The following is a 13,581-nucleotide window of genomic DNA, read 5'->3' on the forward strand; positions in this document are numbered from 1 at the left end:
TCACTTCTGGCTCTTACAAACTTCCTGCCTCCTTTTCTACATAGATTCCCAAGAGTTGAGAAAATGAGACATCTCATTTAGGACTGAGTGCTCCTAAGACTCTCCCTCTCTGCACATTTTCCAGTTGTGAGTCTGTGAGTTAGTTTCCATACAAAACTGAACCTTCTTTGATGAAGGTTGAGCAAGGCACTGATGTTTAAGTATATGTTGATGTCATTAAGACTCATTTTATTTCTATGTTCCTTGAGCCAAATAATTGTGGGGTACTGTGCACACGTGGAGAAATAAAGGGGTAGGAGACCCGAGTCCCACCTGAGCTCGGGTAGACTGCCTCAGGACCCCATAGAACCACCTGCGTTGGTCTCATAGGCTGCCACAACCCCAATTCAGAGGGTGGGAAAGGCACAGTCTTGGTTCCAACTCTCGGGCACCACAGACCACTGGGTATGACAGGAGAGCCGGTTTTGTGGTCCCTGGGCCTCAAGTGGCCCAGGACGACTGGTTCTTGCTCTTGGACATCCCAGACCACTGTACATCACTGAAGAGCTGAAAACAGGCCCTCAGATGGATTCTGGCCTGGGGGCCAAAGGGGAAGGTAGGGGGAGAGCTCTAGCAGGTTACCTTGGGGAAGAGAAAGCCTGGCTAGCTCAGCAGGCAGAATGGGTTGGCTAGCAGCTGTGACTGGAGCACAAGAAGGCCCCCCAGCAGGAGGTTGGATGGGGGGATGGGGTGGAGTTAGAGGAAGACCTGCTCGATTGCTCTAACATAGCAAATCTCAACGAGCAGAGATGGTCCATGGTTTGAAGGTGTTTATTGTAAAACGGTAGAGAGAGAGAGAGAGAAGGGAAGAGAAGTAGAGGGCAGCCATGGGCAGGTGGAGAGATGAAGGAAGGGAAGGAGGGAGGAGGAGAAGTCAGAGACAAGGAGAGTGAAAGAGCTTAAAAAGAGAGGAGGAGCCAGCCGAGCAGCCCCTTTTATAGTGGGCGTACCTACCTTGCTGTTGCCAGAATATCAGGAGCTTGGGACATTGTCTACATGACTGATTGTCACAGGATTATGGTGTTGAGGAGTTGATGTGGTGTCAGGCGCTTGTGTCTGGAAGCATAGCTTACAGTTCTGTCCCTTGTAGATTTTTCTCCTGGGTCTCCGGAGTAAGCCTCGCTCGACCAGAACACATACTACCTTTCATGGTCCAACAAATAATAATAACAGGCTTTTCCTTAGGCCTATGTAGTCTCAAATTCTGGGCCACTTCAGCAATGGGTACCTCTAATGCGATGGACCTTAAATACAATTTTTAAAACATGCGTGGCTATTCCCATGATATTTATACCACAGTTACATAAGCATATCTTGCAGGCCATTGTTTTAAGCCATGTGTTTTGTGGCTGGGTAATACTGATAAGTGGATGTCTTTCTTCTTTGATAGCATGTAAAGTACACTATGAAGCATACATGGTAGTCATCAGGAGTAAAGCTTCTAGTTAGGCATCAGTTAAATGTGTTCAGCGGCATGAATCACTATTGTCTTCAGCAACAGGGTCTCCCTATCAGATTGTGGGAATAATCAATAATAATACAAATCTAATTTTTTTTGCTGTTGTTTTAATATTTTTCATTGCTTTATTTGTTTGTCTACTTCCCATCCTTATCAAAGCTCCCTTTCTCCCTCACACCTCTTCCCTTAGTTCCCCTCCCCTTCAGATAAAGGAAGGACCCACGCACACCATGGATACCTACTTGTCCTGGTATACCAAGTAGCAGCAGGTCTAAGTGCATCCTCTCTAACTGATGGCAGACAAGTCAGCCCAGCTAGGGGGAAGAATCCAACCACCAGAGTCAAAGACAGTGCCCACTACAATTGTTAGGGGACCCACATGAAGATCAAGCTGTGCATCTGCTACAAATTTGTAGGGGACCTATATCCAGCCCATACGTGCTCTTTGGTTAATAGTTCAGACTCTGCAATCTCTCATGGGACCAGGTTAGTTGATTCTGTAGATCTTATGGTGTCTTGACCCCTCCAGCTCCATAAATCCTTGTCCCAACTCTTCCACAAGTTTCCCTGAGCTCAGTCTGACATGTGACTCTAGGTCTGTGAGTCTCTGAATCTGTTTCCACCAGCTGCTGGATGTTCTAACCCTCTTAGAAGAAGGTTATGCTATGCTCTTGTCTACAAGCATAGCAGATTTTCATTGATTGACTTAAGAAAGAAAAGTTTGTAGGTTCTTGACTTAAAGATCAGGGCTTGACCACTCAGATACACTGGCCACAAGAATCAGATATGAGAGAAAAATTTCTTCTAGAGGAAGTCAAGAAATTTTCAGCAGGGGGAAGATTCTGGGTAGTTGTATACAACAGAGAGGTGTGTGTGTGTGTGTGTGTGTGTGTGTGTGTGTGTGTGTGTGTGTGTGTGTGTGTGTGTGAATGTTTGTGTGTGCCTGTGTCTGCCTCTCTGTGTGTACAACACATAGATGGATCTTCATATTTAGATAAAACCTAGAGGTTGAATCCTATTTCACAGTTAGAGAAGGTACCTATGATCATTAGATTTATCTATAGCCTGAATCAAAAGTGGACTTTTCCTTGCCTCAGAAACTTTCCATGAGGATTATTTCAGTATGTTAGGAATTCCTAACTGATCCAGGAATTACATTGGTAGCACACTTCACTAATGGAGCAGAGAATAAAAACCTGCAGGTTTCTACTTTGACTCCACAGGAAGAATCACAAGTCAGATCAAATTCCACATTTCTGTTTCAACTATCTGGTGCCCAGAGGCCCACTGTTGTGTACTTACTTCCCTGCCTTGAACAAGACATAAGAGTGTGCTTTCACCGTTATAGTTCTTAAGTTACTTAGAGAATCACAAGGTCAAAGCTATTTTTCCCTAGAAACAAGAAAAAAAAAGTCTTCTGCTGTGCATACAAGACAGAAAGTCTAGAAATTTCTAGCATGTAGATAAAATAATTGGGAGTCATTCCATGATCTTCAGAAGCTAATGGGATAGAGTTCCCCATTAACATCAAAGATCTTCATATTAGCTAAAGCCTTAGCTATTATATGCTGCTTTCTCATTTCTCTAGATGTGATCCATTCTGTATACCAAAAATGTTGGCATTTTTGTGGTAAAGGGGAAGCATCAAAACAGTTCTCAAATAAATAATTATATTGGTCCATATTTGGCTTTTCAATATATGATATGTGTATACATACATTTCTTTCCTTCCTGAGTTTTAACATTTATGACTTTGCTTACAGTAATAATAAAATCACTACACTTCTTAATGGGAACCAAGGGGTTATATGTCTCAGAATGCTGGATTTGGGCATCCTAAATTGGTTGCAGCTAGTCCCCAGAATGAAGAATACAACTGGAAGAAGTTGCAAAGTAATATTTTTTTACAAGAGGAGGTGTGGAGGATATAAAACAGCCTTCCAACTTCTGTAAATACTTTTCTATTATGTTAGAGGGTTTTGAACAGACTTTTCATTTAAGTGCCATTCAGTTTCCAGAACCACTGTGAACCTCTTTTGCCCTCTTTCTTGCACTACCCTGTCTGGGATCAGGGAGCATTTGCCGAAGGCTTTCTACTTTTTCTTTTCTTTTCTAAAAGTTTCCTCCTGTCTTACTCCATCCTCTTAACAACTCAGTTCAACTGCCCCTTCGAAGTGAGACAAATGACCTCAGAAAATGTTCTGTGCTTCATTGAGAGAGTTGCTAAATAATATAGGACATAGAAGACCTGAAGCCATATGAAGTGGAGACTTAATGGCTAAGCTTCACACAGTGGCTGCACACCAGACAGACAGAGGGAGAGCTTCGGAGCAAAAACTCCTTCCAAGAAGATTTTCATCCTTCTTTCATTCTAATCTGGTATAAGGATTCCTTCCAAATCCACCCACCATGCCACTAATCCCCTTCTTCATAGTACTCAGATCAAACACATAACACTTGATCATACCCAGGTCATTGCTTTTCACCCCAGGAACTCCTTCAACTAAGTACAATTCACCCTCCCTAAATGCCTGCCTGAAAGCATAGCTTAAATGGGCCATGAGATTTCTTTCCCTCTGTGCCATACCTCAGGTTTCCAGATGCTCTGTCTTCCCATGCCATATAGATTGCTGGGATTTTCATTCACTCTGGAAAAATCCATAGCACAATAAATGATCCCTTTTCAGGATCGAACTTATATGTGGACACAGACTGCATATTCTTTTTGCTTGACACTAGATGTGGGCTTGCACCTTCATCTACTACTTCCCAACTCCTCACCAACTTCATAGGTTGATACTAAATTCAAAAGTGTAAGACTATTTTCCTTAGTAAACTGCCTCCATTTCTTTCTTACAACTCAGGCACCAAAATGGTTTATGGTTCGTATATTATCTATATCTCATCAGTAGCTGATTTAAAAAGATTTCAAATTCCTATTTGTGCTCTAGCAGAATTAATTGGACCTTAGGGCTGGAATGTACAAGTAGTAAATGGGGTACATAAAACCAGTCTGGAAAGGAGTCATGGGGAATGACTCTGCTTTGCTTTCAGTCACCCTTTTCTTCGTTTTCCTGACTTTCCCTGTGAAAAAGCCTGTATCTCATAAAATTTTCATTTGCATAGATATAAGGTCTGCTGCCATTTGCCTCTTGTGTCACTGGGTGAATACTGTTATTCCTCACTCCTATATTCCACATCACTTGCATAATATTTGTGTTAGGATTGCATTGAAATCAGATCTGAGCAGGCCTAGGCTACCAGTCAGTTTAGGAGAAATAGGTTAAAGTTCACCAACTTACAAATAACCACAGCCTATCAGTTTCACAGCTGGCATCCTGCTTTTCTTTTTATGTATATTTGTAAGTATATATGTTTGTCTGCTCAAATCTTGCTTACATGCTTGCTCAGCAGGCAGGAGTATAGCATGGTGTGATGGTTATACTGTAAAGGTTAGGAAGATGAGCTTTTGAGTCACACAGACAATATTTGCACACTGACTTTCAAATTTCTAGGCACGTTAGTGTAATTTAAAGTCCTCTGTGAGAATAAATAAATCTGTAATACCAGTCACATACAGTTATGTGGAGGACAAAAAAATGAGACCACACATGCCACAGTTTTGAATCATATTTTAGTCTGTGCATATAACACCCTGAATATGCGTGATTTCATCTGAATCATATATCAACCATAGGAGGTTTTCAATAGAAAATGGAGAAGGAAATTCAAGGATAATAACCTCTCTTGTTGTCAGGATACTTCCTAAGATCTTTGATATGCCAAAGCAAAAAAGATTCATAACAGATTCCAGAAGTCAGAATAAAAAACCAAAACTCAAACAAACAAACAACCTTAGTGATCAGGAACCTCAAGCTCAGAGAAAGAGACTGGGTTATATTGATTCACATGCAAGGCTATGGTATGTATGAGGTTAAAACCCAGGTCTCTATTCCCTCTTTTCTTTATGCAAGTTTATATCTGTGATATAGTTTCAACAATGACTTTTCTGCATTGAAAAGTACACAGGAATATATTCTGGTGAGAAAATGAGTCTCAGTAATCTCCATGCTATAGGAACACATGCTATAGAATGAACACAGGGGAGAAGTCAAATAAAGGAAAAGCAAATAAATGATCTGCAATGTTAGACGTTTGTGCTTTGGAAAGAAAAAAAAAACATCTATTATATGTACATTTTGCAAATACAACATCAAAGAGACAAGTATACCCAGAATAATAAAAATAGGCAGAAGAACTAAATATCCAGTCTAAGAAGCACTATTACTATACAATACACTTAGAATTAAGAAAAGCTAACAAATGGTAACTACCTTTGAGAAAGAGACTCCATTATGGCATAGGCTCTGCTAAATTATCTTCCCTAGGAAGTCCAGAGGGTCAGGAAAATTAACAGAAATATGTAGCATTGTGTTGGGGACTGGAGAAACTACTAGAAATTCCCAAATACTAGGGAAGCAAGAGGTTCCCAGGACCCAATGGGAATGACATTAGCCAAAATACCCAAAAGAGGGGAGATAGAACCTGTAGAGACCACCTCAAGTAGATAGTCAAGGCCCCCAGTTGAGGAATGGGGCCACGTACCAATCTCAAAAATATTAATCCAGAACTGTTCCTGTTTAAAGGAAATGCAGGGGCAAAGTGGAGCAGAAACAGAAGGAAAGGCCATCTAGAGACCACCCTACCTTGGGATCCATCCCATTTGCAGACATCAAACCCCAACACCATTGCTGATGCCAAGAAGTGCTTGCTGACAGGAACCTGGTATAGCTGTACTCTGAGAGGCTCTGCTAGCACCTGTCTAATACAGATGCAGATAGTCACAGTCACTGACTGAGCACAGGGACCTCAATGGAAGAATTGGTGGAAGAACTGGAGAAGGTGAAGCAAATTATAATCCGATAGGAAGAACCACAGTATCAACTAACCAGACCTCCCAGAGCTCCCAGGGGCTAAACCACCAACCAAAGAGTATACATAGATGGGTCCATGACTCCTGATACATATGTAGCTGAGGATTGTCTTATCTGGCATTAATGGGATGGCCCTTAGTCCTGTGAAGGCTTGATGCCCCAGCTTAGGAGATGCTAGAGGGGTGAGGCAGGAGTAATTGTGGGGGAGCACCCTCTTAGAGGCAAAGGGGAGGGGGAATGGGATGGGAGCTTTGCAGAGGGGAAACCAGGAAGGGGGAAAACATTTGAAATGTAAATAAATAAAATAACCAATAAAAATAAATAAATAAATAATCCTATATGGATCAATTTATAAGGAAGATCAAATGTATATCTACATCTTGCTTTCTGTGTCCTGTAACAACAAACTTTTCTGCAGCTGTTCAGCCTTCATGAAGCTTCCTAACTCATCCCACACATTTACCACAAAAGCTGTTACCACAGACAAATTTGACAGAAGCCATTTAGTTAAAGTGCATTTTCAGCTGCCAAAAATACAATGTAAACTACCTTGGCCAAATTCTCACTCCTAGAGATATTTCCCACTCTGGCTTCCCCATAGTGAGGTGTCAGACTGACCCTTGCCTCAGCAGGCTTAATGGAGAAGAGACAGCAGATTTCGTTAATGGATCAGTTCCTCTCCTCAGCATGCCCGATCTATAATGAAAATGAATTACTGTGTTTTAGTTCACTCAGAATAACCAAGTATGGATTAGTCTTTGATTCTGACTTTACAGATGCACAAATCCTATTGTCTAAGGTCTTAACAGGACACTGTAATGTTTCAAGTCTGGATGTGCAAAGGAGGGCTGTGCATAGATTACCCAAATGTCCATTTATTCACTGACACAGCAGAATTCAAATAATAGATCTTCCAAAACAATACGCCTTAGTCAGTTTCCCTCTCAGGCATGTGCTTCACAGGTACTAGAAAAGTATGCTTGACAAAGCACTGTAATAAAGCAGGAAAGTTTCTCTGCCAGTTCCCTACATTCCTCCTGTTAATTCCTTGTCACTGTGCCACAGCACTTGGTGTTTCTCTTGTCCTGCTATGGTGTCCCACTTAGAACCTAGGTGATAACTTGAACTCAGTGCTCTTCTCATCTCATGCCACGACTCTTTCCTAATTAATAATTTAATTCAGGAAAGTATGGATTGAGTGGTGACTCTATTAGTGCTCAGGGAGAAACAAGTTTGCTAATCTTCAACAAGTTATGCTACTGAAATGACAAGCAAAATCAGATTGTTGACTGCACTTATCTTTGAATAGAATTACAGTAAAGGATTCAGATTTCATTATTCAAGTAATAGGTATATATGCATCAAGTTTTATTGTTTGTGATTTTTATTTTGTGTCAGGACCTAACCATGAAGCTCATACTGGCTGGAAATTAGCTACACGGTCTGGGAGATCTCTAAATCCACAATATTTCACCTCCTTCTCCCTGGTTTTATGAGCATACATACCATGACAGGCTTGAAAAGACATATTAGTATAGTAGAATGTATCAAAGTCTTGTCTAGAAGAAGTTATCTTGAGAAGCCATTCTAATGCTCAGGCTCTTACAATCTTTCTTGCCCCTCTTCTGAGATGTTGCCTGAGACTTAAGTGTAGAGGTTCATGATATAAATGCCAAATAGGGGCACAGACACCACACAGTCATTTATTCTCTGCATTTTGACTAGTTCTAGATTGATCTGCTCTTCTTTCTGTTGAAAATTAAGGGTCCATTAGGTCCAGTTAGTTTTAGTTTCTCTCACTATGTAAGTGCCAATATTGGACTATTACAGTATATCCTACTGATATTATCATTGTTGTGGTTTTCAAGCTTTAGAAATGGGTAAGATTGTTGCCATTATGGGAGTTAGAACTCAGAGAGGGGACTTCTAGGTCAGTATAAGCCTGATTACCACAAATCCTCTAAGAGAAGTATATGGACATTTTAATGAATAAATTAAAATATTTTTAAAACTCGGAGTGAATCAGAAAAAAGTAAAAATAGCACAAAAGAAAGAAATACCATACCATAAAGACATACTTTGAAAGACAAAAGTGATGTTTGTTGCAAAGGGTATAAATTATATAAATATTGTAGCCAAAGTTTCTGAATTAGTGTCAGTATTCATACTCATAAACAGTAAAAAGTCATATAGCATGGATTATAAACTATGACAACATTACAGAATAAATATTAAATGATGCCAACTGTCGACTTAAAGTCAGACTCTATTAGACTACTTTCTAGGGAGATCAACTTAACATAAGGTTTCAGCTCTTTTGTGGGGCTATATTAGGAACACTAAATAAATGATAGTGATGTGCTATGTGTTATGTGCTCATTAAATAAGAAATCAGGGGGAAATGAAAAAGACAATCTTGAAGCAGTGTTCCAGACATAACATACTTGCAAACGCTTGTAAACATCCAAACATCCCACCTATTCTTGCTGTCTCAATGAAAAGGCACTCTCACATAACACCTAGTGGAGAAAGGCTGACAGGAACAATTTCTTTTTCTAGAGCTTATCAATTGTTCTGCTCTTTAGCAGTTACTGCAGCTTTCCAACTCAAGCAAAAGAGACAACAGCCCTGAATAAGGCTTATTATGAATAAATCCCTGTATCTACTAACCTCATCCAACAAAGAACACCTGATACCTCACAGTTAAAGATAGCTAGGATATATTTCTGAGGATATGGCTGTAGTTAAACATCAATGTAATATTGTGCTACTGTCTTCAGTTTCAGGGTCAATCACAAAATAGGAGTTCAGATATTTACTGAGCTTGCAAGGTATGTAGTACTAAAGTATTATGCTCATGGTTAACTAACAAGAGAATGTATCACTTCATATTTCTGGGCCCCAAAATGTCAAGATAAAAGGTTGGCACACTTGTTTCTTCATAGTGCGTATGAGACAGGATCTTTTGTATGCCTTCCTGTTTAGATTCAGGTAATTATCTACCAGTGTCATCCCCTCCTTGAACTGCAGATGATTTGCCTAGATCTTGCCTTCATGGTAACATGGCCAGTAGTTGGATGTCTATCTACATGTCCAAATTTCCCTTTTTTGTACTATTGGATGATGGCATACAACACATGACTTGATCTTAACTGATCACTTGAAAACACCCTATTTTCATGTAGCTTCTTATTCAGTCACTGAAATAAACAATTCGACCATCTTCATGAAGGCAATTCAGTCTATCACAGTAACTTTCCACAGAGTTTCACTAACTTAAAGTCCATGCTAGTCAATGTAGTCAGACTTTTTAAATGGTATTTATACATGGCAACAAAATTAAACTTTGTTCATTCTATAATCAATTTAATAGTCTATTTCAAAGTGAATAAATTATGAAGGACAAAGACAACTCAAGCATCATAGAATATATTCATATATTCTTATTTCCAGGTCCACATGTGTCTCTATGCTTGTGAGCAATGTAAATACAAGTATCAGTTACTCAAAATGAAGTTAAACAATATAGATGAGAAAAGAAAAAAAATGGCTGTGAAGAGCTAGAGTAGTGACTGGCAAAAAGCTGGACTTCTCAAGTTAAAGTTCATGAGAATTTGAGGGGACTCTATGCTGGGTTTGATTGTTTCATATCAGATCCACTTTATACAATCACACACACACAGAGACACACACACAAAGTACCTATTTTATATGACTATAGTAAATACAATTGCATAACCATTTAGTACAGATTCTCTCTGTTTCCATCCAACATTACTTACTACTTACTTGTTATATGATCTTAGGGAAATCATTTGAAATACACATCCCTTGTTTTCCTCATCTATATAATAGGAATAATTGCAGTACTTTTTCTAACAGCATTTTAATTAGGATTACATGAGTTAATGTATGTTAAACTGCTTTATAATAACCCATAAAACACCTTAGTTATTGTGAGGTCTATGCTATAACTCCTTATTGCCCTAATGAGAGCATCTTGAAATCCTTCTTACTATTTTCCATCTCTTACTATCTCCCACACCCCTTCCTCTACCATGTTCCACTAGCATGGAAGGATATGGCAAACTGTTTTATTTAGAGTTGAGCATTCAACTATCACTTATTCACAGAAGTGTGTATAGCCATAAGTCTTTGTCTTCATCATAAGTTTCTGCCTTCATCTTGATACATTGGAAAATGTCCTCTCTGGTTGAGGCTGAGCATGTTAGTTGTATCAAATATGTATTTATCAATGGCTGAAAAAGAGCAGAGGAAGGACTCAGTAGGATCTTATCCATCACTGCTGAACTACTTCATATGGATATTTTCAGGAAAATGGAGAATCATTGCCTTCAGTTTGTAAGCACTGGTACTCTCACTAACCTCGAGTATGTAACCTAATCCAGTCGTTACATAGATAGCCCTGACTAATGTAAATACACACACCATGAAGTCAAAAGGAATCAGTATGGGAAAGAGACAAGACATTGGGTTGGTATGAGTAGGAAGGAGATAAGAGAAGATAGGGAAATAAAATAACCAGAATGTATTATACATGTATAAAATGATCAAAGAACTAACAATAAAAATAACAAAACTGCTCTTCCGGCCAGACCGACACCTGGGTAGCTAGAGCACAGGGTCGGCTGACACCCGCCAGCTACCCAGGACCCCCGCCACAGGATTTTGAGACTGCTGGTGAGTGGAACACAGCTTCTGCTCCAGTCCAATCACGCGGGACCTGAGACTGCTTTGGTAGGGGAGGCAGAAATCCGGCCTCAGTAGGGCCACAAGCCTCTCCAGTCAGAAAAGCGCCGAGGTAGCTAGGGCGCAGGATCGGCTGACACTCGCCAGCTACCCACAACACCCGCCACAGGATCTTAAGACTTCTGGTGAGTGGAACACAGCTTCTGCTCCAATCTAATTGTGCGCTGGACCTGAGACTGCATTAATTAGGGAAGCAGAAAACCAGCCTGAGTAGGACCACAGGCCTCTTCCGGCCAGACCAGCACCGGGGTAGCTAGAGTGCAGGGTCAGCTGACACCCGCCAGCTACCCACGACACCCGTCACAGGATTTTGAGACTGCTGGTGAGTGGAATACAGCTTCTGCTCCAATCTTTAAACAGTGACAACAACAACAACTAACCCCAGAGATTACCAGATGGCGAAAGGTAAACGTAATAATCTTACTAACAGAAACCAAGACCACTCACCATCATCAGAACCCAGCACTCCCACTTAGCCCAGTCCAGGGCACCCCAACACACTGGAAAAGCTAGACACGGATCTAAAAGCATATCTCATGATGATGGTAGAGGACTTCAAGAAGGACGTTAATAACACACTTAAAGAAATAAAAAGGAACACTGGTAAACAGGTAGAAGACATTAAAGAGGAAGCACAAAAATCCCTTAAAGAATTGCAGGAGAACACTGCTAAATAGTTACAAATTCTTAAAGAAAAACAGGATAACATAATCAAACGGGTAGAAGTCCTTACAGAAAAACAGGAAAACACATCCAAACAGATGATGGAAATGAACAAAAACATACCAGACCTAAAAAGGGAAGTAGACACAATAAAGAAAACCCAAAATGAGGCAACACTGGAGATAGAAACCCTAGGAAAGAAATCTGGAACCATAGATACGAGCATCAGCAACAGAATACAAGAGATGGAAGAGAGAATCTCAGGTGCAGAAGATTCCATAGAGAACATCGGCACAACAATCAAAGAAAATGTAAAATGCAAAAAGATCCTAACTCAAAACATCCAAGAAATACAGGACACAATGAGAAGACCAAACCTACAGATAATAGGAGTGGATGAGAATGAAGATTTTCAACTCAAAGGACCAGCAAACATCTTCAAAAAATTATTGAAGAAAACTTCACAAATCTAAAGAAAGAGATGCCCATGAACATTCAAGAAGCCTACAGAACTCCAAATAGACTGGACCAGAAAAGAAATACCTCCCGACACATAATAATCAGAACAACAAATGCTCTAAATAAAGACAGAATACTAAAAGCAGTAAGAGAAAAAGTCCAAGTAACATATAAAGGCAAGCCTATCAGAATTACACCAGATTTCTCACCAGAGACTATGAAAGCCAGAAGATCCTGGATGGATGTTATACAGACACTAAAAGAACACAATCTCCAGCCCAGGCTACTATACCCAGCCAAACTCTCAATTAACATAGATGGAGAAAGCAAAGTATTACACGACAAAACCAAATTCACACATTATCTCTCCACGAATCCAGCCCTTCAAAGGATAATAACAGAAAAAAAACAATACAAGGCCAGGAACCACGCCCTAGAAACAACAAGAAGGTAATCCCTCAACAAACCTAAAAGAAGACAGCCACAAGAACAGAATGCCAACTTTAACAACAAAAATAACAGGAAACAACAATTACTTTTCCTTAATATCTCTTAATATCAATGGACTCAACTCCCCGATAAAAAGACATAGACTAACAAACTGGCTACACAAACAAGACCCAACATTTTGCTGCTTACAGGAAACTCATCTCAGAGAAAAAGATAGACACTACCTCAGAATGAAAGGCTGGAAAACAATTTTCCAAGCAAATGGTATGAAGAAACAAGCTGGAGTAGCCATTCTAATATCTGATAAGATTGACTTCCAACCCAAAGTCATTAAAAAAGACAGGGAGGGACACTTCATACTCATCAAAGGTAAAATCCTCCAAGAGGAACTATCAATCCTGAATATCTATGCTCCAAATACAAAGGCAGCCACATTCATTAAAGAAACTTTAGTAAATCTCAAAGCACACATTGCACCTCATACAATAATAGTGGGAGACTTCAACACACCACTTTCACCAATGGACAGATCATGGAAACAGAAACTAAACAGGGACACAGTGAAACTAACAGAAATTATGAATCAAATGGATCTGGCAGATATCTACAGAACATTCTATCCTAAAACAAAAGGATATACCTTCTTTTCAGCACCTCATGGTACCTTCTCCAAAATTGACCTCATAATTGGTCACAAAACAGGCCTCAACATATACAAAAATATTGAAATTGTCCCATGCATCCTATCAGATCACCATGGACTAAGGCTGATCTTCAATAACAAAATAAATAATAGAAAGCCAACCT

The sequence above is a fragment of the Mus caroli genome, unplaced genomic scaffold (genome assembly GCF_978045245.1).
Source record: "Mus caroli unplaced genomic scaffold, Mus_caroli_1 scaffold_5, whole genome shotgun sequence".
Taxonomy (NCBI): Eukaryota; Metazoa; Chordata; class Mammalia; order Rodentia; family Muridae; genus Mus; species Mus caroli.